The sequence below is a fragment of the Scomber japonicus genome, chromosome 10 (genome assembly GCF_027409825.1).
Source record: "Scomber japonicus isolate fScoJap1 chromosome 10, fScoJap1.pri, whole genome shotgun sequence".
NCBI lineage: Eukaryota > Metazoa > Chordata > Actinopteri > Scombriformes > Scombridae > Scomber > Scomber japonicus.
In genome coordinates, this window is record NC_070587.1 from 29,079,447 (window position 1) to 29,105,035 (window position 25,589).

Here is a 25,589-nt window from a genome sequence, read left to right on the forward strand (position 1 = left end):
ACGACAGTACTGTGACAGACTCTGACTTATATTCTGTTTGGACATACACGGAAACACTCAGATATATCAGAATTCATCACATTGAACTAATTGTGTTGAGAAATCAACCTTTCTATGGGTTCTGCTAAGAGAATGGATTACAATTAACTTTTTATGGCTTTATTCGCCTGTTCTCAGCAAATTAATGCAACTAATCACTGAATCACTTACTCTCGTTGGACATACACTAAAACACTCAGATATTTCAGAATTCATCACATTGAACTAATTGTGTAGTTGTGTATATTGTGTGTGTGTGTGTGTGTGTGTGTGTGTGTGTGTGTGTGCGTGTGTGTGTATTGCAGTGTGTAGTTGTGTAGTAGTGTATAGTGTGTAGTTGTGTAGTTGTGTAATTGTGTATAGTGTGTAGTTGTGTATATTGTGTGTGTGTGTGTATTGCAGTCTGTAGTTGTGTGTAATATGTGTGTATTGCAGTGTGTATTTGTGTATTTGTGTATAGTGTGTAGTTCTGTAGTTGTTTGTAGTTGTGTAGGTGTGTAGTTGTGTATAGTGTGTAGTTCTGTAGTTGTGTATAGTGTGTAGTTGTGTATATTGTGTTTGTTTGTGTGTATTGCAGTGTGTAGTTGTGTAGTTGTGTAGTTGTGTATAGTGTATAGTTGTGTATATTGTGTGTGTGTGTATTGCAGTATGTAGTTGTGTATAGTGTGTGTGTATATTGCAGTGTGTATTTGTGTATTTGTGTATAGTGTGTAGTTGTGTAGTTGTGTATAGTGTGTAGGTGTGCAGTTGTGTATAGTGTGTAGTTGTGTAGTTGTGTATAGTGTGTAGTTGTGTATATTGTGTTTGTTGGTGTGTATTGCAGTGTGTAGTTGTGTATAGTGTGTTTGTATTGCAGTGTGTAGTTGTTTATATTGTGTGTGTGTATTGCAGTGTGTATTTGTGTAGTTGTGTATATTGTGTGTGTCTGTGTGTGTATTGCAGTGTGTAGTTGTGTAGTTGTGTATAGTGTGTAGTTGTGTATATTGTTTTTGTTTGTGTGTATTGCAGTGTGTAGTTGTGTAGTTGTGTATAGTGTGTAGTTGTGTAGTTGTGTATAGTGTGTAGTTGTGTGTATTACAGTGTGTAGTTGTGTATAGTGTGTGTATATTGCAGTGTGTCGTTGTTTATATTGTGTGTGTGTATTGCAGTGTGTATTTGTGTAGTTGTGTATATTGTGTGTGTCTGTTTGTGTATATTGTGTGTAGTTGTGTAGTTGTGTATAGTGTGTAGTTGTGTATATTGCAGTGTGTATTTGTGTATAGTCTGTGTGTATTGCAGTGTGTAGTTGTGTATAGTGTGTGTGTATTGCAGTGCGTAGTTGCTTATATTGTGTGTGTTTGCAGTGTGTATTTGTGTAGTTGTGTATGGTGTGTAGTTGTGTAGTTGTGTATATTGTGTAGTTGTGTAATTGTGTAGTTGTGTATAGTGTGTAGTTGTGTAGTTGTGTATATTGTGTTTGTGTGTGTGTATTGCACTGTGTAGTTGTGTAGTTGTGTATAGTGTGTAGTTGTGTAGTTGTGTATAGTGTGTAGTTGTGTAGGTGTGTATATTGTTTTTGTGTGTGTGTATTGCAGTGTGTAGTTGTGTAGTTGTGTAATTGTGTGTGTGTGTATTGCAGTGTGTAGTAGTGTATAGTGTTTGTGTATTGCAGTGTGTAGTTGTTTATATTGTGTGTGTGTGTATTGCAGTGTGTATTTGTGTAGTTGTGTATATTGTGTGTGTGTATTGCAGTGTGTAGTTGTGTATAGTGTTTGTGTATTGCAGTGTGTAGTTGTTTATATTGTGTGTGTATTGCAGTGTGTATTTGTGTATTTGTGTATAGTGTGTAGTTGTGTAGTTTTGTATAGTGTGTAGTTGTGTAGTTGTGTATAGTTGTAGTTGCGTATATTGTGTTTGTTTGTGTGTATTGCAGTGTGTAGTTGTGTATCGTGTGTGTATTGCAGTGTGTAGTTGTTTATATTGTGTGTGTGTATTGCAGTGTGTAGTTGTGTTTAGTGTGTGTGTATTGCAGTGTGTAGTTGTTTATATTGTGTGTGTATTGCAGTGTGTATTTGTGTATTTGTGTATAGTGTGTAGTTGTGTAGTTTTGTATAGTGTGTAGTTGTGTAGTTGTGTATAGTGTGTAGTCGTGTAGTTTTGTATGTTGTTTTTGCAGTGTGTACTTGTGTAGTTGTTATTAGTGTGTAGTTGTTTATAGTGTGTAATTGTGTTTAGAAATCAACCTTTCTATAGGTTCTGCTAAAATATTGTATTACAACTATCTTTTTATGGCTTTATTCGTCTGTTCTCAGCCAGTTCATGCAACTAATCACTGAATCACTTATATTCTGTTTAGACATAAACTGAAACACTCAGATATTTCAGAATTCATCACATTGAACTAATCAACCTTTCTATGGGTTCTGCTAAGAAATGGATTCTGCTAAGAAATGGATTACAACTAACTTTTTATGGCTTTATTCGTCTGTTCTCAGCAAGTTCTGCAACTAATCACTGAATCATTTATTCTGATAGATAGATAGATAGATAGATAGATAGATAGATAGATAGATAGATAGATAGATAGATAGATAGATAGACATTTATGTTTGTGTGTGTCTCTGTGTTTGTGTGAAGGTCTGCCAGGTGCCTTTCAAAGTACAGATTTGAAAATTAGTAATCATTTAGTGTTATAAAATTAACCTGGGTGCCATCACTCACATAATGACCTTTGACCTGAGAGCATAATAATTTTCATATGTAAGGGTTTCAGTCATTTCTAGTCATTTCTTCATCTTTATTGAGTCAAAGGTCTTCCAAATCAACCTTCACTACAGTACTGTGACAGACTCTGACTTATATTCTGTTTGGACATACACGGAAACACTCAGATATATCAGAATTCATCACATTGAACTAATTGTGTTGAGAAATCAACCTTTCTATGGGTTCTGCTAAGAGAATGGATTACAATTAACTTTTTATGGCTTTATTCGTCTGTTCTCAGCAAATTCATGCAACTAATCACTGAATCACCTATTCTCGTTGGACATACACTAAAACACTCAGATATTTCAGAATTCATCACATTGAACTAATTGTGTAGTTGCGTATATTGTGTGTGTGTGTGTGTGTGTGTGTGCGTGTGTGTGTATTGCAGTGTGTAGTTGTGTAATTGTGTATAGCGTGTAGTTGTGTATATTGTGTGTGTTGTTTTTGTTTGTGTGTATTGCAGTGTGTACTTGTGTAGTTGTGTATAGTGTGTAGTTGTTTATAGTGTGTAATTGTGTTTAGAAATCAACCTTTCTATAGGTTCTGCTAAAATATTGTATTACAACTATTTTTTTATGGCTTTATTCGTCTGTTCTCAGCCAGTTCATGCAACTAATCACTGAATCACTTATATTCTGTTTAGACATAAACTGAAACACTCAGATATTTCAGAATTCATCACATTGAACTAATTGTGTTTAGAAATCAACCTTTCTATTGGTTCTGCTAAGAAATGGATTACAACTAACTTTTTATGGCTTTATTTGTCTGTTCTCAGCAAGTTCATGCAACTAATCACTGAATCATTTATTCTGATAGATAGATAGATAGATAGATAGATAGATAGATAGATAGATAGATAGATAGATAGTTGTTGTAGTTGTGTATAGTGTGTAGTTGTGTATATTGTGTTTGTGTGTGTGTATTGCAGTGTGTAGTTGTGTAGTTTTGTATATTGTGTGTGTGTGTATTCAGTGTGTAGTTGTGTATAGTGTATAGTTGTGTATATTGTGTGTGTGTGTATTGCAGTATGTAGTTGTGTATAGTGTGTGTGTATTGCAGTGTGTATTTGTGTATTTGTGTATAGTGTGTAGTTGTGTAGTTGTGTATAGTGTGTAGGTGCGCAGTTGTGTATAGTGTGTAGTTGTGTAGTTGTGTATAGTGTGTAGTTGTGTATATTGTGTTTGTTGGTGTGTATTGCAGTGTGTAGTTGTGTAATTGTGTATAGTGTGTAGTTGTGTATATTGTTTTTGTTTGTGTGTATTGCAGTGTGTAGTTGTGTATAGTGTGTAGTTGTGTAGTTGTGTAGTTGTGTATAGTGTGTAGTTGTGTATATTGCAGTGTGTAGTTGTGTATAGTGTGTGTGTATTGCAGTGTGTAGTTGTGTATAGTGTGTAGTTGTGTATATTGTTTTTGTTTTTGTGTATTACAGTGTGTAGTTGTGTATAGTGTGTGTATATTGCAGTGTGTCGTTGTTTATATTGTGTGTGTGTATTGCAGTGTGTATTTGTGTAGTTGTGTATATTATGTGTGTCTGTTTGTGTATTGCAGTGTGTAGTTGTGTAGTTGTGTATAGTGTGTAGTTGTGTATATTGCAGTGTGTAGTTCTGTATAGTCTGTGTGTATTGCAGTGTGTAGTTGTGCATAGTGTGTGTGTATTGCAGTGCGTAGTTGTTTATATTGTGTGTATTGCAGTGTGTATTTGTGTAGTTGTGTATGGTGTGTAGTTGTGTAGTTGTGTATATTGTGTGGTTGTGTAATTGTGTAGTTGTGTATAGTGTGTAGTTGTGTAGTTGTGTAGTTGTGTATAGTGTGTAGTTGTGTAGGTGTGTATATTGTTTTTGTGTGTGTGTATTGCAGTGTGTAGTTGTGTAGTTGTGTATAGTGTGTAGTTGTGTATATTGTGTGTGTGTGTATTGCAGTGTGTAGTAGTGTATAGTGTTTGTGTATTGCAGTGTGTAGTTGTTTATATTGTGTGTGTGTATTGCAGTGTGTATTTGTGTAGTTGTGTATAGTGTGTAGTTGTGTAGTTGTGTATAGTGTGTAGTTGTGTAATTGTGTATATTGTTTTTGTGTTTGTGTATTGCAGTATGTATTTGTGTAGTTGTGTATAGTGTGTAGTTGTGTAGTTTTGTATAGTGTGTAGTTGTGTAGTTGTGTATAGTGTGTAGTTGTGTTTAGAAATCAACCTTTCTATAGGTTCTGCTAAAATATTGTATTACAAACTAACTTTTATGGATTAATTCGTCTGTTCTCAGCCAGTTGATGCAACTAATCACTGAATCACATAATCTGACATAAACTGAAACACTCAGATATTTCAGAATTCATCACATTGAACTAATTGTATTTAGAAATCAACCTTTCTATGGGTTCTGCTAAGAAATCAACATTGCTATGGGTTCCCCTACGAGAATGGATACAAATAACTTTTTATGGCTTTATTCGTCTGTTCTCAGCAAGTTCATGCAACTAATCACTGAATCATTTATTCTCATTGGAGATACACTAAAACACTCAGATATATCAGAATTCATCACATTGAACGAATTGTGTTTAGAAATCAACCTTTCTATGTGTTCTGCTAAGAAAATGGATTACAACTAACTTTTTATGGCTTTATTCGTCTGTTCTCAGCAAGTTCATTCAACTAATCACTGAATCACTTATTCTCGTTGGAGACACACTAAAACACTCAGATATATCAGAATTCATCACATTGAACTAATTGTGTTTAGAAATCAACCTTTCTATGGGTTCTGCTAAGAAATGGATTACAACTAACTTTTTATGGCTTTATTCGTCTGTTCTCAGCAATTTCATGCAACTAATCACTGAATCATTTATTTTCGTTGGAGATACACTACAACACTCAGATATATCGGAATTCATCACATTGAACTAATTGTGTTTAGAAATCAACCTTTCTATGTGTTCTCCTAAGAAAATGGATTACAACTAACTTTTTATGGCTTTATTCGTCTGTTCTCAGCAAGTTCATGCAACTAATCACTGAGTCATTTATTTTCGTTGGAGATACACTACAACTCTCAGATATATCAGAATTCATCACATTGAACTAATTATGTTTCGAAATCACCTTTCTATGTGTTCTGCTAAGAAATGGATTACAACTAACTTTTTATGGCTTTATTCGTCTGTTCTCAGCAAGTTCATGCAACTAATCACTGAATCATTTATTTTCGTTGGAGATACACTACAACACTCAGATATATCAGAATTCATCACATTGAACGAATTGTGTTTAGAAATTGACCTTTCTATGTGTTCTGCTAAGAAATGGATTACAACTAACTTTTTATGGCTTTATTCGTCTTTTCTCAGCAAGTTCATGCAACTAATCACTGAATCATTTATTCTCATTGGAGATACCCAAAAACACTCAGATATATCAGAATTCATCACATTGAACGAATTGTGTTTAGAAATCAACCTTTCTATGTGTTCTGCTAAGAAATGGATTACAACTAGCTTTTTATGGCTTTATTCGTCTTTTCTCATCAAGTTCATGCAACTAATCACTAAATCACTTATTCTCGTTGGAGATACACTACAACACTCAGAATTATCAGAATTCATCACATTGAACTAATTGTGTTTAGAAATCAACCTTTCTATGTGTTTTGCTAAGAAATGGATTACAACTAACTTTTTATGGCTTTATTCGTCTGTTCTCAGCAAGTTCATGCAACTAATCACTGAATCATGTATTTTCGTTGGAGATACACTACAACACTCAGATATATCAGAATTCATCACATTGAACTAATTGTGTTGAGAAATCAACCTTTCTATGGGTTCTGCTAAGAGAATGGATTACAATTAACTTTTTATGGCTTTATTCGTCTGTTCTCAGCAAATTCATGCAACTAATCACTGAATCACCTATTCTCGTTGGACATACACTAAAACACTCAGATATTTCAGAATTCATCACATTGAACTAATTGTGTAGTTGCGTATATTGTGTGTGTGTGTGTGTGTGTGTGCGTGTGTGTGTATTGCAGTGTGTAGTTGTGTAGTTGTGTAATTGTGTATAGCGTGTAGTTGTGTATATTGTGTGTGTTGTTTTTGTTTGTGTGTATTGCAGTGTGTACTTGTGTAGTTGTGTATAGTGTGTAGTTGTTTATAGTGTGTAATTGTGTTTAGAAATCAACCTTTCTATAGGTTCTGCTAAAATATTGTATTACAACTATTTTTTTATGGCTTTATTCGTCTGTTCTCAGCCAGTTCATGCAACTAATCACTGAATCACTTATATTCTGTTTAGACATAAACTGAAACACTCAGATATTTCAGAATTCATCACATTGAACTAATTGTGTTTAGAAATCAACCTTTCTATTGGTTCTGCTAAGAAATGGATTACAACTAACTTTTTATGGCTTTATTTGTCTGTTCTCAGCAAGTTCATGCAACTAATCACTGAATCATTTATTCTGATAGATAGATAGATAGATAGATAGATAGATAGATAGATAGATAGATAGATAGATAGATAGTTGTTGTAGTTGTGTATAGTGTGTAGTTGTGTATATTGTGTTTGTGTGTGTGTATTGCAGTGTGTAGTTGTGTAGTTTTGTATATTGTGTGTGTGTGTATTGCAGTGTGTAGTTGTGTATAGTGTATAGTTGTGTATATTGTGTGTGTGTGTATTGCAGTATGTAGTTGTGTATAGTGTGTGTGTATTGCAGTGTGTATTTGTGTATTTGTGTATAGTGTGTAGTTGTGTAGTTGTGTATAGTGTGTAGGTGCGCAGTTGTGTATAGTGTGTAGTTGTGTAGTTGTGTATAGTGTGTAGTTGTGTATATTGTGTTTGTTGGTGTGTATTGCAGTGTGTAATTGTGTAGTTGTGTATAGTGTGTAGTTGTGTATATTTTTTTTGTTTGTGTGTATTGCAGTGTGTAGTTGTGTATAGTGTGTAGTTGTGTAGTTGTGTAGTTGTGTATAGTGTGTAGTTGTGTATATTGCAGTGTGTAGTTGTGTATAGTGTGTGTGTATTGCAGTGTGTAGTTGTGTATAGTGTGTAGTTGTGTATATTGTTTTTGTTTTTGTGTATTACAGTGTGTAGTTGTGTATAGTGTGTGTATATTGCAGTGTGTCGTTGTTTATATTGTGTGTGTGTATTGCAGTGTGTATTTGTGTAGTTGTGTATATTATGTGTGTCTGTTTGTGTATTGCAGTGTGTAGTTGTGTAGTTGTGTATAGTGTGTAGTTGTGTATATTGCAGTGTGTAGTTCTGTATAGTCTGTGTGTATTGCAGTGTGTAGTTGTGCATAGTGTGTGTGTATTGCAGTGCGTAGTTGTTTATATTGTGTGTATTGCAGTGTGTATTTGTGTAGTTGTGTATGGTGTGTAGTTGTGTAGTTGTGTATATTGTGTGGTTGTGTAATTGTGTAGTTGTGTATAGTGTGTAGTTGTGTAGTTGTGTAGTTGTGTATAGTGTGTAGTTGTGTAGGTGTGTATATTGTTTTTGTGTGTGTGTATTGCAGTGTGTAGTTGTGTAGTTGTGTATAGTGTGTAGTTGTGTATATTGTGTGTGTGTGTATTGCAGTGTGTAGTAGTGTATAGTGTTTGTGTATTGCAGTGTGTAGTTGTTTATATTGTGTGTGTGTATTGCAGTGTGTATTTGTGTAGTTGTGTATAGTGTGTAGTTGTGTAGTTGTGTATAGTGTGTAGTTGTGTAATTGTGTATATTGTTTTTGTGTTTGTGTATTGCAGTATGTATTTGTGTAGTTGTGTATAGTGTGTAGTTGTGTAGTTTTGTATAGTGTGTAGTTGTGTAGTTGTGTATAGTGTGTAGTTGTGTTTAGAAATCAACCTTTCTATAGGTTCTGCTAAAATATTGTATTACAAACTAACTTTTATGGATTAATTCGTCTGTTCTCAGCCAGTTGATGCAACTAATCACTGAATCACATAATCTGACATAAACTGAAACACTCAGATATTTCAGAATTCTTCACATTGAACTAATTGTATTTAGAAATCAACCTTTCTATGGGTTCTGCTAAGAAATCAACATTGCTATGGGTTCCCCTACGAGAATGGATACAAATAACTTTTTATGGCTTTATTCGTCTGTTCTCAGCAAGTTCATGCAACTAATCACTGAATCATTTATTCTCATTGGAGATACACTAAAACACTCAGATATATCAGAATTCATCACATTGAACGAATTGTGTTTAGAAATCAACCTTTCTATGTGTTCTGCTAAGAAAATGGATTACAACTAACTTTTTATGGCTTTATTCGTCTGTTCTCAGCAAGTTCATTCAACTAATCACTGAATCACTTATTCTCGTTGGAGACACACTAAAACACTCAGATATATCAGAATTCATCACATTGAACTAATTGTGTTTAGAAATCAACCTTTCTATGGGTTCTGCTAAGAAATGGATTACAACTAACTTTTTATGGCTTTATTCGTCTGTTCTCAGCAATTTCATGCAACTAATCACTGAATCATTTATTTTCGTTGGAGATACACTACAACACTCAGATATATCGGAATTCATCACATTGAACTAATTGTGTTTAGAAATCAACCTTTCTATGTGTTCTCCTAAGAAAATGGATTACAACTAACTTTTTATGGCTTTATTCGTCTGTTCTCAGCAAGTTCATGCAACTAATCACTGAGTCATTTATTTTCGTTGGAGATACACTACAACTCTCAGATATATCAGAATTCATCACATTGAACTAATTATGTTTCGAAATCACCTTTCTATGTGTTCTGCTAAGAAATGGATTACAACTAACTTTTTATGGCTTTATTCGTCTGTTCTCAGCAAGTTCATGCAACTAATCACTGAATCATTTATTTTCGTTGGAGATACACTACAACACTCAGATATATCAGAATTCATCACATTGAACGAATTGTGTTTAGAAATTGACCTTTCTATGTGTTCTGCTAAGAAATGGATTACAACTAACTTTTTATGGCTTTATTCGTCTTTTCTCAGCAAGTTCATGCAACTAATCACTGAATCATTTATTCTCATTGGAGATACCCAAAAACACTCAGATATATCAGAATTCATCACATTGAACGAATTGTGTTTAGAAATCAACCTTTCTATGTGTTCTGCTAAGAAATGGATTACAACTAGCTTTTTATGGCTTTATTCGTCTTTTCTCATCAAGTTCATGCAACTAATCACTAAATCACTTATTCTCGTTGGAGATACACTACAACACTCAGAATTATCAGAATTCATCACATTGAACTAATTGTGTTTAGAAATCAACCTTTCTATGTGTTTTGCTAAGAAATGGATTACAACTAACTTTTTATGGCTTTATTCGTCTGTTCTCAGCAAGTTCATGCAACTAATCACTGAATCATGTATTTTCGTTGGAGATACACTACAACACTCAGATATATCAGAATTCATCACATTGAACTAATTGTGTTGAGAAATCAACCTTTCTATGGGTTCTGCTAAGAGAATGGATTACAATTAACTTTTTATGGCTTTATTCGTCTGTTCTCAGCAAATTCATGCAACTAATCACTGAATCACCTATTCTCGTTGGACATACACTAAAACACTCAGATATTTCAGAATTCATCACATTGAACTAATTGTGTAGTTGCGTATATTGTGTGTGTGTGTGTGTGTGTGTGTGTGCGTGTGTGTGTATTGCAGTGTGTAGTTGTGTAGTTGTGTAATTGTGTATAGCGTGTAGTTGTGTATATTGTGTGTGTTGTTTTTGTTTGTGTGTATTGCAGTGTGTACTTGTGTAGTTGTGTATAGTGTGTAGTTGTTTATAGTGTGTAATTGTGTTTAGAAATCAACCTTTCTATAGGTTCTGCTAAAATATTGTATTACAACTATTTTTTTATGGCTTTATTCGTCTGTTCTCAGCCAGTTCATGCAACTAATCACTGAATCACTTATATTCAGTTTAGACATAAACTGAAACACTCAGATATTTCAGAATTCATCACATTGAACTAATTGTGTTTAGAAATCAACCTTTCTATTGGTTCTGCTAAGAAATGGATTACAACTAACTTTTTATGGCTTTATTTGTCTGTTCTCAGCAAGTTCATGCAACTAATCACTGAATCATTTATTCTGATAGATAGATAGATAGATAGATAGATAGATAGATAGATAGATAGATAGATAGATAGATAGATAGATAGATAGATAGTTGTTGTAGTTGTGTATAGTGTGTAGTTGTGTATATTGTGTTTGTGTGTGTGTATTGCAGTGTGTAGTTGTGTAGTTTTGTATATTGTGTGTGTGTGTATTGCAGTGTGTAGTTGTGTATAGTGTATAGTTGTGTATATTGTGTGTGTGTGTATTGCAGTATGTAGTTGTGTATAGTGTGTGTGTATTGCAGTGTGTATTTGTGTATAGTGTGTAGTTGTGTAGTTGTGTATAGTGTGTAGGTGCGCAGTTGTGTATAGTGTGTAGTTGTGTAGTTGTGTATAGTGTGTAGTTGTGTATATTGTGTTTGTTGGTGTGTATTGCAGTGTGTAATTGTGTAGTTGTGTATAGTGTGTAGTTGTGTATATTGTTTTTGTTTGTGTGTATTGCAGTGTGTAGTTGTGTATAGTGTGTAGTTGTGTAGTTGTGTAGTTGTGTATAGTGTGTAGTTGTGTATATTGCAGTGTGTAGTTGTGTATAGTGTGTGTGTATTGCAGTGTGTAGTTGTGTATAGTGTGTAGTTGTGTATATTGTTTTTGTTTTTGTGTATTACAGTGTGTAGTTGTGTATAGTGTGTGTATATTGCAGTGTGTCGTTGTTTATATTGTGTGTGTGTATTGCAGTGTGTATTTGTGTAGTTGTGTATATTATGTGTGTCTGTTTGTGTATTGCAGTGTGTAGTTGTGTAGTTGTGTATAGTGTGTAGTTGTGTATATTGCAGTGTGTAGTTCTGTATAGTCTGTGTGTATTGCAGTGTGTAGTTGTGCATAGTGTGTGTGTATTGCAGTGCGTAGTTGTTTATATTGTGTGTATTGCAGTGTGTATTTGTGTAGTTGTGTATGGTGTGTAGTTGTGTAGTTGTGTATATTGTGTGGTTGTGTAATTGTGTAGTTGTGTATAGTGTGTAGTTGTGTAGTTGTGTAGTTGTGTATAGTGTGTAGTTGTGTAGGTGTGTATATTGTTTTTGTGTGTGTGTATTGCAGTGTGTAGTTGTGTAGTTGTGTATAGTGTGTAGTTGTGTATATTGTGTGTGTGTGTATTGCAGTGTGTAGTAGTGTATAGTGTTTGTGTATTGCAGTGTGTAGTTGTTTATATTGTGTGTGTGTATTGCAGTGTGTATTTGTGTAGTTGTGTATAGTGTGTAGTTGTGTAGTTGTGTATAGTGTGTAGTTGTGTAATTGTGTATATTGTTTTTGTGTTTGTGTATTGCAGTATGTATTTGTGTAGTTGTGTATAGTGTGTAGTTGTGTAGTTTTGTATAGTGTGTAGTTGTGTAGTTGTGTATAGTGTGTAGTTGTGTTTAGAAATCAACCTTTCTATAGGTTCTGCTAAAATATTGTATTACAAACTAACTTTTATGGATTAATTCGTCTGTTCTCAGCCAGTTGATGCAACTAATCACTGAATCACATAATCTGACATAAACTGAAACACTCAGATATTTCAGAATTCTTCACATTGAACTAATTGTATTTAGAAATCAACCTTTCTATGGGTTCTGCTAAGAAATCAACATTGCTATGGGTTCCCCTACGAGAATGGATACAAATAACTTTTTATGGCTTTATTCGTCTGTTCTCAGCAAGTTCATGCAACTAATCACTGAATCATTTATTCTCATTGGAGATACACTAAAACACTCAGATATATCAGAATTCATCACATTGAACGAATTGTGTTTAGAAATCAACCTTTCTATGTGTTCTGCTAAGAAAATGGATTACAACTAACTTTTTATGGCTTTATTCGTCTGTTCTCAGCAAGTTCATTCAACTAATCACTGAATCACTTATTCTCGTTGGAGACACAATAAAACACTCAGATATATCAGAATTCATCACATTGAACTAATTGTGTTTAGAAATCAACCTTTCTATGTGTTCTCCTAAGAAAATGGATTACAACTAACTTTTTATGGCTTTATTCGTCTGTTCTCAGCAAGTTCATGCAACTAATCACTGAGTCATTTATTTTCGTTGGAGATACACTACAACTCTCAGATATATCAGAATTCATCACATTGAACTAATTATGTTTCGAAATCACCTTTCTATGTGTTCTGCTACGAGAATGGATTACAACTAACTTTTTATGGCTTTATTCGTCTGTTCTCAGCAAGTTCATGCAACTAATCACTGAATCATTTATTTTCGTTGGAGATACACTACAACACTCAGATATATCAGAATTCATCACATTGAACGAATTGTGTTTAGAAATTGACCTTTCTATGTGTTCTGCTAAGAAATGGATTACAACTAACTTTTTATGGCTTTATTCGTCTTTTCTCAGCAAGTTCATGCAACTAATCACTGAATCATTTATTCTCATTGGAGATACCCAAAAACACTCAGATATATCAGAATTCATCACATTGAACGAATTGTGTTTAGAAATCAACCTTTCTATGTGTTCTGCTAAGAAATGGATTACAACTAGCTTTTTATGGCTTTATTCGTCTTTTCTCATCAAGTTCATGCAACTAATCACTAAATCACTTATTCTCGTTGGAGATACACTACAACACTCAGAATTATCAGAATTCATCACATTGAACTAATTGTGTTTAGAAATCAACCTTTCTATGTGTTTTGCTAAGAAATGGATTACAACTAACTTTTTATGGCTTTATTCGTCTGTTCTCAGCAAGTTCATGCAACTAATCACTGAATCATGTATTTTCGTTGGAGATACACTACAACACTCAGATATATCATAATTCATCACATTGAACTAATTGTGTTTAGAAATCAACCTTTCTATGGGTTCTGCTAAGAAATGGATTACAACTAACTTTTTATGGCTTTATTCGTCTTTTCTCATCAAGTTCATGCAACTAATCACTGAATCACTTATATTATGTTTGGACATACACTAAAACACTCAGACATTTCAGAATTCATCACATTGAACTAATTGTGTTTAGAAGCCAACCTTTCTATGGGTTCTGTTAAGAGAATGGATTTACAACTAACTTGTTATGGCTTGTTATGACATACATTACATAAATTTATGTTTGTGTGTGTCTGTGTGTGTGTGAAGGTCTGCCAGGTGCCTTTCAAAGTAAAGATTTGAGAATTAATAATCATTTAGTCTTATAAAATTAATATAGATAGATAGATAAAAAGATAGATAGATAGATAGATAGATAGATAGATAGATAGATAGATAGATAGATAAATCGATACATCGATATATAGATCGATACATCGATAGACAGATAGATAGACACATAGATAGATAGATAGATAGATACATCGATAGATAGATAGATAGATACACATTTATGTTTGTGTGTGTCTGTGTGTGTGTGAAGGTCTGCCAGGTGCCTTTTCAAAGTAAGGATTTGAGAATTAATAATCGTTTAGTCTAATGAAATTAATATAGACAGATAGATAGATAGATAGATAGATACATAGATAGATAGATAGATAGATAGATAGATAGATAGATAGATAGATAGATAGATAGATAGATAGATAGATAGATAGATAGATAGATAGATAGATCGATACATCGATAGATAGATCGATAGATCGATAGATAGATACATAGATAGATTGATAGATAGATAAATATAGAGACAGATAGATAGATAGATAGATAGATACATCGATAGATAGATAGATAGATAGATAGATAGATAGATAGATAGATAGATAGATAGATAGATAGATAGATAGATAGATAGATAGATCGATAGATAGATCGATAGATAGATCGATAGATAGATAGATACACATTTATGTTTGTGTGTGTCTGTGTGTGTGTGTGTGAAGGTCTGCCAGGTGCCTTTCAAAGTAAAGATTTGAGAATTAATAATCATTTAGTCTTATAAAATTAATATAGACAGATAGATAGATAGATAGATAGATACATAGATAGATAGATAGATAGATAGATAGATAGATAGATAGATAGATAGATAGATAGAAAGATAGATAGATAGATAGATAGATAGATAGATAGATAGATAGATAAATCGATACATCGATATATAGATCGATACATCGATAGACAGATAGATATATACATAGGTAGATAGATAGACAGATAGATACATCGATAGATAGATAGATAGATCGATAGACAGATAGATACATAGATAGATAGATAGATAGATAGATAGATAGATAGATACATAGATACATTGATAGATAGATAGATAGATACACATTTATGTTTGTGTGTGTCTGTCTGTGTGTGAAGGTCTGCCAGGTGCCTTTCAAAGTAAAGATTTGAGAATTAATAATCATTTAGTGTTATAAAATTAATATAGATAGATAGATAGATAGATAGATAGATAGATAGATAGATAGATAGATAGATAGATAGATACATCGATAGATAGATATATATATACATCGATAGATAGATAGATACACATTTATGTTTGTGTGTGTCTGTGTGTATGTGAAGGTCTGCCAGGTGCCTTTCAAAGTACAGATTTGAGAATTAGTAATCATTTCGTGTTATAAAATTAACCTGGGTGCCATCACTCACATAATGACCTTTGACCTGAGAAAATCATGATTTTCATATGTAAGGGTTTCAGTAGGCGGATGCTTTTCATTTCTAATTTCTAGTCATTTCTTTATATTAATTTAGTCAAAGGTCTTCCAAATCAACCATCACTACAGTACTGTGACAAATAGATAGATAAATAGATAGATAGATAGATAGATAGATAGATAGATAGATAGATAGATAGATAGATAGATAGATAGATAGATAGATAGATAGATAGATAGATAGATAGATAGATAGATAGATAAATAGATAGATACATATTTAGATAGATAGATAGATAGATATATAGATAGATAGATATATAGATAGATAGATAGATAGATGCACATTTATGTTTGTTTGTGTCTGTGTGTGAAGGTCTGCCAGGTGCCTTTCAAAGTAAAGATTTGAGAATTAATAATCATTTAGTGTTATAAAATTAATATAGATAGATAGATAGATAGATAGATAGATAGATAGATAGATAGATAGATAGATAGATAGATAGATAGATAGATAGATAGATAGATAAATAGATATATAAATAGATAGATAGATAGATAGGTAGGTCGGTAGGTAGATAGGTAAATAGATAGATAGATAGATAGATAGATAGATAGATAGATAGATAGATAGATAGATAGATAGATAGATAGATAGATAGATAGATAGATAGATAAATAGATAGATACATATTTAGATAGATAGATAGATAGATAGATAGATATATATATACATCGATAGATAGATAGATAGATAGATAGATAGATAGATAGATAGATAGATAGATAGATAGATAGATAGATAGATAGATAGATAGATAGATAGATACAGTACATCGATAGATACATCGATAGATAGATAGATACACATTTATGTTTGTGTGTGTCTGTCTGTGTGTGAAGGTCTGCCAGGTGCCTTTCAAAGTAAAGATTTGAGAATTAATAATCATTTAGTGTTATAAAATTAAGATAGATAGATACATAGATAGATACATAGATAGACAGATAGATAGATAGAAAGATAGATAGATAAATACATATATAGATAGATAGATAGATAGATAGATAGATAGATACATAGATAGATAGATAGAGAGATAGAGAGATAGATAGATTAACAGATAGATACATAGACATAGTCTAATGAAAATAAGATACATAGATAGATAGATAGATAGATAGATAGATAGATAGATAGATAGATAGATAGATAGATAGATGGATACATCGATATATAGATCGATACATCGATAGACAGATAGATAGATACATAGGTAGATAGATAGATAGATAGATACATCGATAGATAGATCGATAGATCGATAGACAGATAGATAGATACATAGATAGATAGATAGATAGATAGATAGATAGATAGATAGATCGATAGATCGATAGATCGATATAGATAGATAGATAGATAGATAGATAGATAGATAGATAGATAGATACATCGATAGATAGATAGATAGATAGATAGATACACATTTATGTTTGTGTGTGTCTGTCTGTGTGTGAAGGTCTGCCAGGTGCCTTTCAAAGTAAAGATTCGAGAATTAATAATCATTTAGTGTTATAAAATTAAGATAGATAGATACATAGATAGATACATAGATAGACAGATAGATAGATAGAAAGATAGATAGATAAATACATATATAGATAGATAGATAGATAGATAGATAGATACAGTACATCGATAGATACATCGATAGATAGATAGATACACATTTATGTTTGTGTGTGTCTGTCTGTGTGTGAAGGTTTGCCAGGTGCCTTTCAAAGTAAAGATTTGAGAATTAATAATCATTTAGTGTTATAAAATTAAGATAGATAGATACATAGATAGATACATAGATAGACAGATAGATAGATAGAAAGATAGATAGATAAATACATATATAGATAGATAGATAGATAGATAGATAGATAGATACATAGATAGATAGATAGAGAGATAGAGAGATAGATAGATTAACAGATAGATACATAGACATAGTCTAATGAAAATAAGATACATAGATAGATAGATAGATAGATAGATAGATAGATAGATAGATAGATAGATAGATAGATAGATAGATGGATACATCGATATATAGATCGATACATCGATAGACAGATAGATAGATACATAGGTAGATAGATAGATAGATAGATACATCGATAGATAGATCGATAGATCGATAGACAGATAGATAGATACATAGATAGATAGATAGATAGATAGATAGATAGATAGATAGATCGATAGATCGATAGATCGATATAGATAGATAGATAGATAGATAGATAGATAGATAGATAGATAGATAGATAGATACATCGATAGATAGATAGATAGATACATCGATAGATACATCGATAGATAGATAGATACACATTTATGTTTGTGTGTGTCTGTGTGTGTGTGAAGGTCTGCCAGGTGCCTTTCAAAGTAAATATTTGAGAATTAATAATCATTTAGTCTAATGAAATTAATATAGACAGATAGATAGATAGATAGATACATAGATAGATAGATAGATAGATAGATAGATAGATAGATAGATAGATAGATAGATAGATAGATAGATAGATAGATAGATAGATAGATAGATAGATACATCGATAGATAGATAGATAGATAGATACACATTTATGTTTGTGTGTGTCTGTCTGTGTGTGAAGGTCTGCCAGGTGCCTTTCAAAGTAAAGATTCGAGAATTAATAATCATTTAGTCTTATAAAATTAATATAGATAGATAGATAGATAGATACATCGATAGATACATCGATAGATACATCGATAGATACATCGATAGATAGATAGATACACATTTATGTTTGTGTGTGTCTGTGTGTGTGTGAAGGTCTGCCAGGTGCCTTTCAAAGTAAAGATTTGAGAATTAATAATCATTTAGTCTAATGAAATTAATATAGACACATAGATAGATAGATAGATAGATAGATAGATAGATAGATAGATAGATAGATCGATAGATAGATAGATAGATAGATAGATTGATAGATAGATAGATCGATACATCGATAGATAGATCGATAGATCGATAGATAGATACATAGATAGATTGATAGATAGATAAATATAGAGACAGATAGATAGATAGATAGATAGATACATCGATAGATAGATAGATAGATAGATAGATAGATAGATAGATAGATAGATAGATAGATAGATAGATAGATACATCGATACATCGATAGATAGATAGATACACATTTATGTTTGTGTGTGTCTGTGTGTGTGTGAAGGTCTGCCAGGTGCCTTTCAAAGTAAAGATTTGAGAATTAATAATCATTTAGTCTTATAAAATTAATATAGACAGATAGATAGATAGATAGATAGATACATAGATAGATAGATAGATAGATAGATAGATAGATAGATAGATAGATAGATAGATAGATAGATAGATAGATAGATAGATAGATAAATCGATACATCGATATATAGATCGATACATCGATAGACAGATAGATAGATACATAGGTAGATAGATAGATACATAGATACATCGATAGATAGATAGATAGATAGATACACATTTATATTTGTTTGTGTGTGTCTGTCTGTGTGTGAAGGTCTGCCAGGTGCCTTTCAAAGTAAAGATTTGAGAATTAATAATCATTTAGTGTTATAAAATTAATATAGATAGATAGATAGATAGATAGATAGATAGATAGATAGATAGATAGATATATATATAGATAGATAGATAGATAGATACATTGATAGATAGATAGATACACATTTATGTTTGTGTGTGTCTGTGTGTGTGTGAAGGTCTGCCAGGTGCCTTTCAAAGTAAAGATTTGAGAATTAATAATCATTTAGTCTTATGAAATTAATATAGATAGATAGATAGATATATAGATATATAGATAGATAGTTAGATAGATATATAGATAGATAGATAGATAGATAGACAGATAGATAGATAGATAGATAAATAGATAGATAGATAGATTGATAGATAGACAGATAGATAGATAGATAGATAGATAGATAGATAGATAGATAGATAGATAGATAGATAGATAGATCGATACATCGATAGATAGATCGATAGATCGATAGATAGATACATAGATAGATTGATAGATAGATAGATATAGAGACAGATAAATAGATAGATAGATAGATAGATAGATAGATACATCGATAGATAGATAGATAGATAGATAGATAGATAGATAGATAGATAGATAGATAGATAGATAGATAGATAGATAGATAGATACATCGATAGATAGATAGATAGATACATCGATAGATAGGTAGATAGATCGATAGACAGATAGATAGATAGATAGATAGATAGATAGATAGATACATAGATACATAGATACATCGATAGATAGATAGATAGATACACATTTATGTTTGTGTGTGTCTGTCTGTGTGTGAAGGTCTGCCAGGTGCCTTTCAAAGTAAATATTTGAGAATTAATAATCATTTAGTGTTATAAAATTAATATAGATAGATAGATAGATAGATAGATAGATAGATAGATAGATAGATAGATAGATATATACATCGATACATAGATCGATACATCGATAGACAGATAGATAGATACATAGGTAGATAGATAGATAGATAGATAGATAAATCGATACATCGATATATAGATCGATACATCGATAGACAGATAGATAGATACATAGGTAGATAGATAGATAGATAGATACATCGATAGATAGATAGATAGATCGATAGACAGATAGATAGATACATAGATAGATAGATAGATAGATAGATAGATACATAGATACATTGATAGATAGATAGATAGATACACATTTATGTTTGTGTGTGTCTGTCTGTGTGTGAAGGTCTGCCAGGTGCCTTTCAAAGTAAAGATTTGAGAATTAATAATCATTTAGTGTTATAAAATTAATATAGATAGATAGATAGATAGATAGATAGATAGATAGATAGATAGATACATCGATAGATAGATATATATATACATCGATAGATAGATAGATACACATTTATGTTTGTGTGTGTCTGTGTGTGTGTGAAGGTCTGCCAGGTGCCTTTCAATGTACAGATTTGAGAATTAGTCATCATTTCGTGTTATAAAATTAACCTGGGTGCCATCACTCACATAATGACCTTTGACCTGAAAAAATCATGATTTTCATATGTAAGGGTTTCAGTAGGCGGATGCTTTTCATTTCTAATTTCTAGTCATTTCTTCATATTAATTTAGTCAAAGGTCTTCCAAATCAACCATCACTACAGTACTGTGACAAATAGATAGATAAATAGATAGATAGATAGATAGATAGATAGATAGATAGATAGATAGATAGATAGATAGATAGATAGATAGATAGATAGATAAATAGATAGATACATATTTAGATAGATAGATAGATAGATAGATAGATAGATAGATAGATAGATATATAGATATATAGATAGATAAATAGACAGATAGATAGATAGATAGATAGATAGATAGATAGATAGATAGATAGATAGATAGATAGATAGATAGATAGATAGATAGATAGATACATCGATAGATACATCGATAGATAGATAGATACACATTTATGTTTGTGTGTGTCTGTGTGTGTGTGAAGGTCTGCCAGGTGCCTTTCAAAGTAAAGATTTGAGAATTAATAATCATTTAGTCTTATGAAATTAATATAGACAGATAGATAGATAGATAGATAGATAGATAGATAGATAGATAGATAGATAGATAGATAGATAGATAGATAGATAGATAGATACATCGATAGATACATCCATAGATAGATCGATAGATCGATAGACAGATAGATAGATACATAGATAGATAGATAGATAGATACATCGATAGATAGATAGATAGATAGATAGATATAGAGACATATAGACAGATAGATAGATAGATAGATAGATAGATACATCGATCGACAGATCGATAGATCGATAGACAGATAGATAGATACATAGATAGATAGATAGATAGATAGATAGATAGATAGATAGATAGATAGATAGATAGATACATAGATAGATAGATAGATAGAAAGATAGATAGATAGATAAATAGATAGGACATATAGATAGATAGATAGATTAACAGATAGATACATAGACATAGTCTAATGAAAATAAGATAGATAGATAGATAGATAGATAGATAGATAGATAGATAGATAGATAGATAGATAGATAGATAGATATATAGATAGATAGATAGATAGATACATCGATATATAGATCGATACATCGATAGACAGATAGATAGATACATAGGTAGATAGATAGATAGATAGATACATCGATAGATACATCGATAGATAGATCGATAGATCTATAGACAGATAGATAGATACATAGATAGATAGATAGATAGATAGATAGATAGATAGATAGATAGATAGATAAATAGATAGATCGATAGATAGATACATAGATACATCGATAGATAGATAGATAGATACACATTTATGTTTGTGTGTGTCTGTCTGTGTGTGAAGGTGTGCCAGGTGCCTTTCAAAGTAAAGATTTGAGAATTAATAATCATTTAGTCTTATAAAATTAATATAGATAGATAGATAGATAGATAGATAGATAGATAGATAGATAGATAGATAGATAGATAGATAGATAGATACACATTTATGTTTGTGTGTGTCTGTGTGTGTGTGTGTGAAGGTCTGCCAGGTGCGTTTCAAAGTAAAGATTTGAGAATTAATAATCATTTAGTCTTATAAAATTAATATAGATAGATATATAGATAGATAGATAGTTACATAGATAGATAGATAGAAAAATACATCGATAGATATATAGATACATATTTATGTTTGTGTGTGTCTGTGTGTGTGTGAAGGTCTGCCAGGTGCCTTTCAAAGTACAGATTTGAGAATTAATGATCATTTAGTCTTATAAAATTAATATAGATATATTGATAGATAGATAGATAGATAGATAGATAGATAGTTAGTTAGTTAGTTAGTTAGATAGATAGATAGATAGATAGATAGATAGATAGATAGATAGATAGATAGATAGATAGATAGATAGATAGATGCACATTTATGTTTGTGTGTGTCTGTCTGTGTGTGAAGGTCTGCCAGGTGCCTTTCAAATTAATGATTTGAGAATTAATAATCATTTAGTCTAATGAAATTAAGATAGATAGATACATAGATAGATATATAGATAGATAGATAGATATATAGATCGATAGATCGATAGACAGATAGATAGATACATAGAAAGATGGATAGATAGATAGATAGATAGATAGATAGATAGATAGATAGATAGATAGATAGATAGATAGATAGATAGATAGATGCACATTTATGTTTGTGTGTGTCTGTCTGTGTGTGAAGGTCTGCCAGGTGCCTTTCAAATTAATGATTTGAGAATTAATAATCATTTAGTCTAATGAAATTAAGATAGATAGATACATAGATAGATAGATAGATAGATAGATAGATCGATAGATCGATAGACAGATAGATAGATACATAGATAGATGGATAGATAGATAGATAGATAGATAGATAGATAGATAGATACATTGATAGATAGATAGATACATAGATAGATAGATATAGAGACAGATACATAGATAGATAGATCGATAGATCGATAGACAGATAGATAGATAGATAGATAGATAGATGATAGATAGATAGATAGATAGATAGATAGATAGATAGATAGATAGATAGATACATCGATAGATAGATATATAGATACATCGATAGATAGATAGATACACATTTATGTTTGTGTGTGTCTGTGTGTGTGTGAAGGTCTGCCAGGTGCCTTTCAAAGTAAAGATTAGAGAATTAATAATCATTTAGTCTTATAAAATTAATATAGACAGATAGATAGATAGATAGATAGATACATAGATAGACAGATAGATAGATAGATAGATAGATAGATAGATAGATAGATAGATAGATAGATAGATAGATAGATAGATAAATCGATACATCGATATATAGATCGATACATCGACAGACAGATAGATAGATACATAGGTAGATAGATAGATAGATAGATCGATAGACAGATAGATAGATACATAGATAGATAGATAGATAGATAGATAGATACATAGATACATCGATAGATAGATAGATAGATACACATTTATGTTTGTGTGTGTCTGTCTGTGTGTGAAGGTCTACCAGGTGCCTTTCAAAGTAAAGATTTGAGAATTAATAATCATTTAGTCTTATAAAATTAATATAGATAAATAGATAGATAGATAGATAGATATATATATATATACATCGATAGATAGATAGATACACATTTATGTTTGTGTGTGTCTGTGTGTATGTGAAGGTCTGCCAGGTGCCTTTCAAAGTACAGATTTGAGAATTAGTAATCATTTCGTGTTATAAAATTAACCTGGGTGCCATCACTCACATAATGACCTTTGACCTGAGAAAATCATGATTTTCATATGTAAGGGTTTCAGTAGGCGGATGCTTTTCATTTCTAATTTCTAGTCATTTATTCATATTAATTAAGTCAAAGGTCTTCCAAATCAACCATCACTACAGTACTGTGACAAATAGATAGATAAATAGATAGATAGATAGATAGATAGATAGATAGATAGATAGATAGATAGATAGATAGATAGATAGATAGATAGATAGATAGATAGATAAATAGATAGATACATATTTAGATAGATAGATAGATAGATATATAGATAGATAGATATATAGATATATAGATAGATAGATAGATAGATAGATAGATAGATAGATAGATAGATAGATAGATATTTAGATAGATAGATACATAGATAGATATATAGATATATAGATAGATAGATATAGAGACAGATAGATAGATAGATAGATATATAGATAGATAGATAGATAGATAGATAGATAGATAGATAGATAGATAGATAGATAGATAGATCAATACATCGATAGATAGATCGATAGATCGATAGACAGATAGATAGATACATAGATAGATAGATAGATAGATAGATAGATAGATAGATAGATAGATAGATAGATAGATAGATAGATAGATAGATAGATACATCGATAGATAGATAGATAGATAGATAGATCGATAGATAGATAGATAGATAGATAGATACTTATGTTTGTGTGTGTCTGTGTGTGTGTGTGAAGGTCTGCCAGGTGCCTTTCAAAGTAATGATTTGAAAATTAATAATCATTTAGTGTTATAAAATTAAGATAGATAGATACATAGATAGATACATAGATAGACAGATAGATAGATAGAAAGATAGATAGATAAATACATATATAGATAGATAGATAGATAGATAGATAGATAGATACATAGATAGATAGATAGAGAGATAGAGAGATAGACAGATAGACAGACAGATAGATAGATAGATAGATAGATAGATAGATAGATAGATAGATAGATAGATAGATTAACAGATCGATACATAGACATAGTCTAATGAAAATAAGATACATAGATAGATAGATAGATAGATAGATAGATAGATAGATAGATAGATAGATAGATAGATAGATAGATGGATACATCGATATATAGATCGATACATCGATAGACAGATAGATAGATACATAGGTAGATAGATAGATAGATAGATACATCGATAGATAGATCGATAGATCGATAGACAGATAGATAGATACATAGATAGATAGATAGATAGATAGATAGATAGATAGATAGATAGATAGATAGATAGATAGATATATAGATAGATAGATAGATAGATAGATAGATAGATAGATAGATACATCGATAGATAGATAGATAGATAGATAGATACACATTTATGTTTGTGTGTGTCTGTCTGTGTGTGAAGGTCTGCCAGGTGCCTTTCAAAGTAAAGATTCGAGAATTAATAATCATTTAGTCTTATAAAATTAATATAGATAGATAGATAGATAGATAGATACATCGATAGATAGATAGATACACATTTATGTTTGTGTGTGTCTGTGTGTGTGTGAAGGTCTGCCAGGTGCCTTTCAAAGTAAATATTTGAGAATTAATAATCATTTAGTCTAATGAAATTAATATAGACAGATAGATAGATAGATAGATAGATAGATAGATAGATAGATA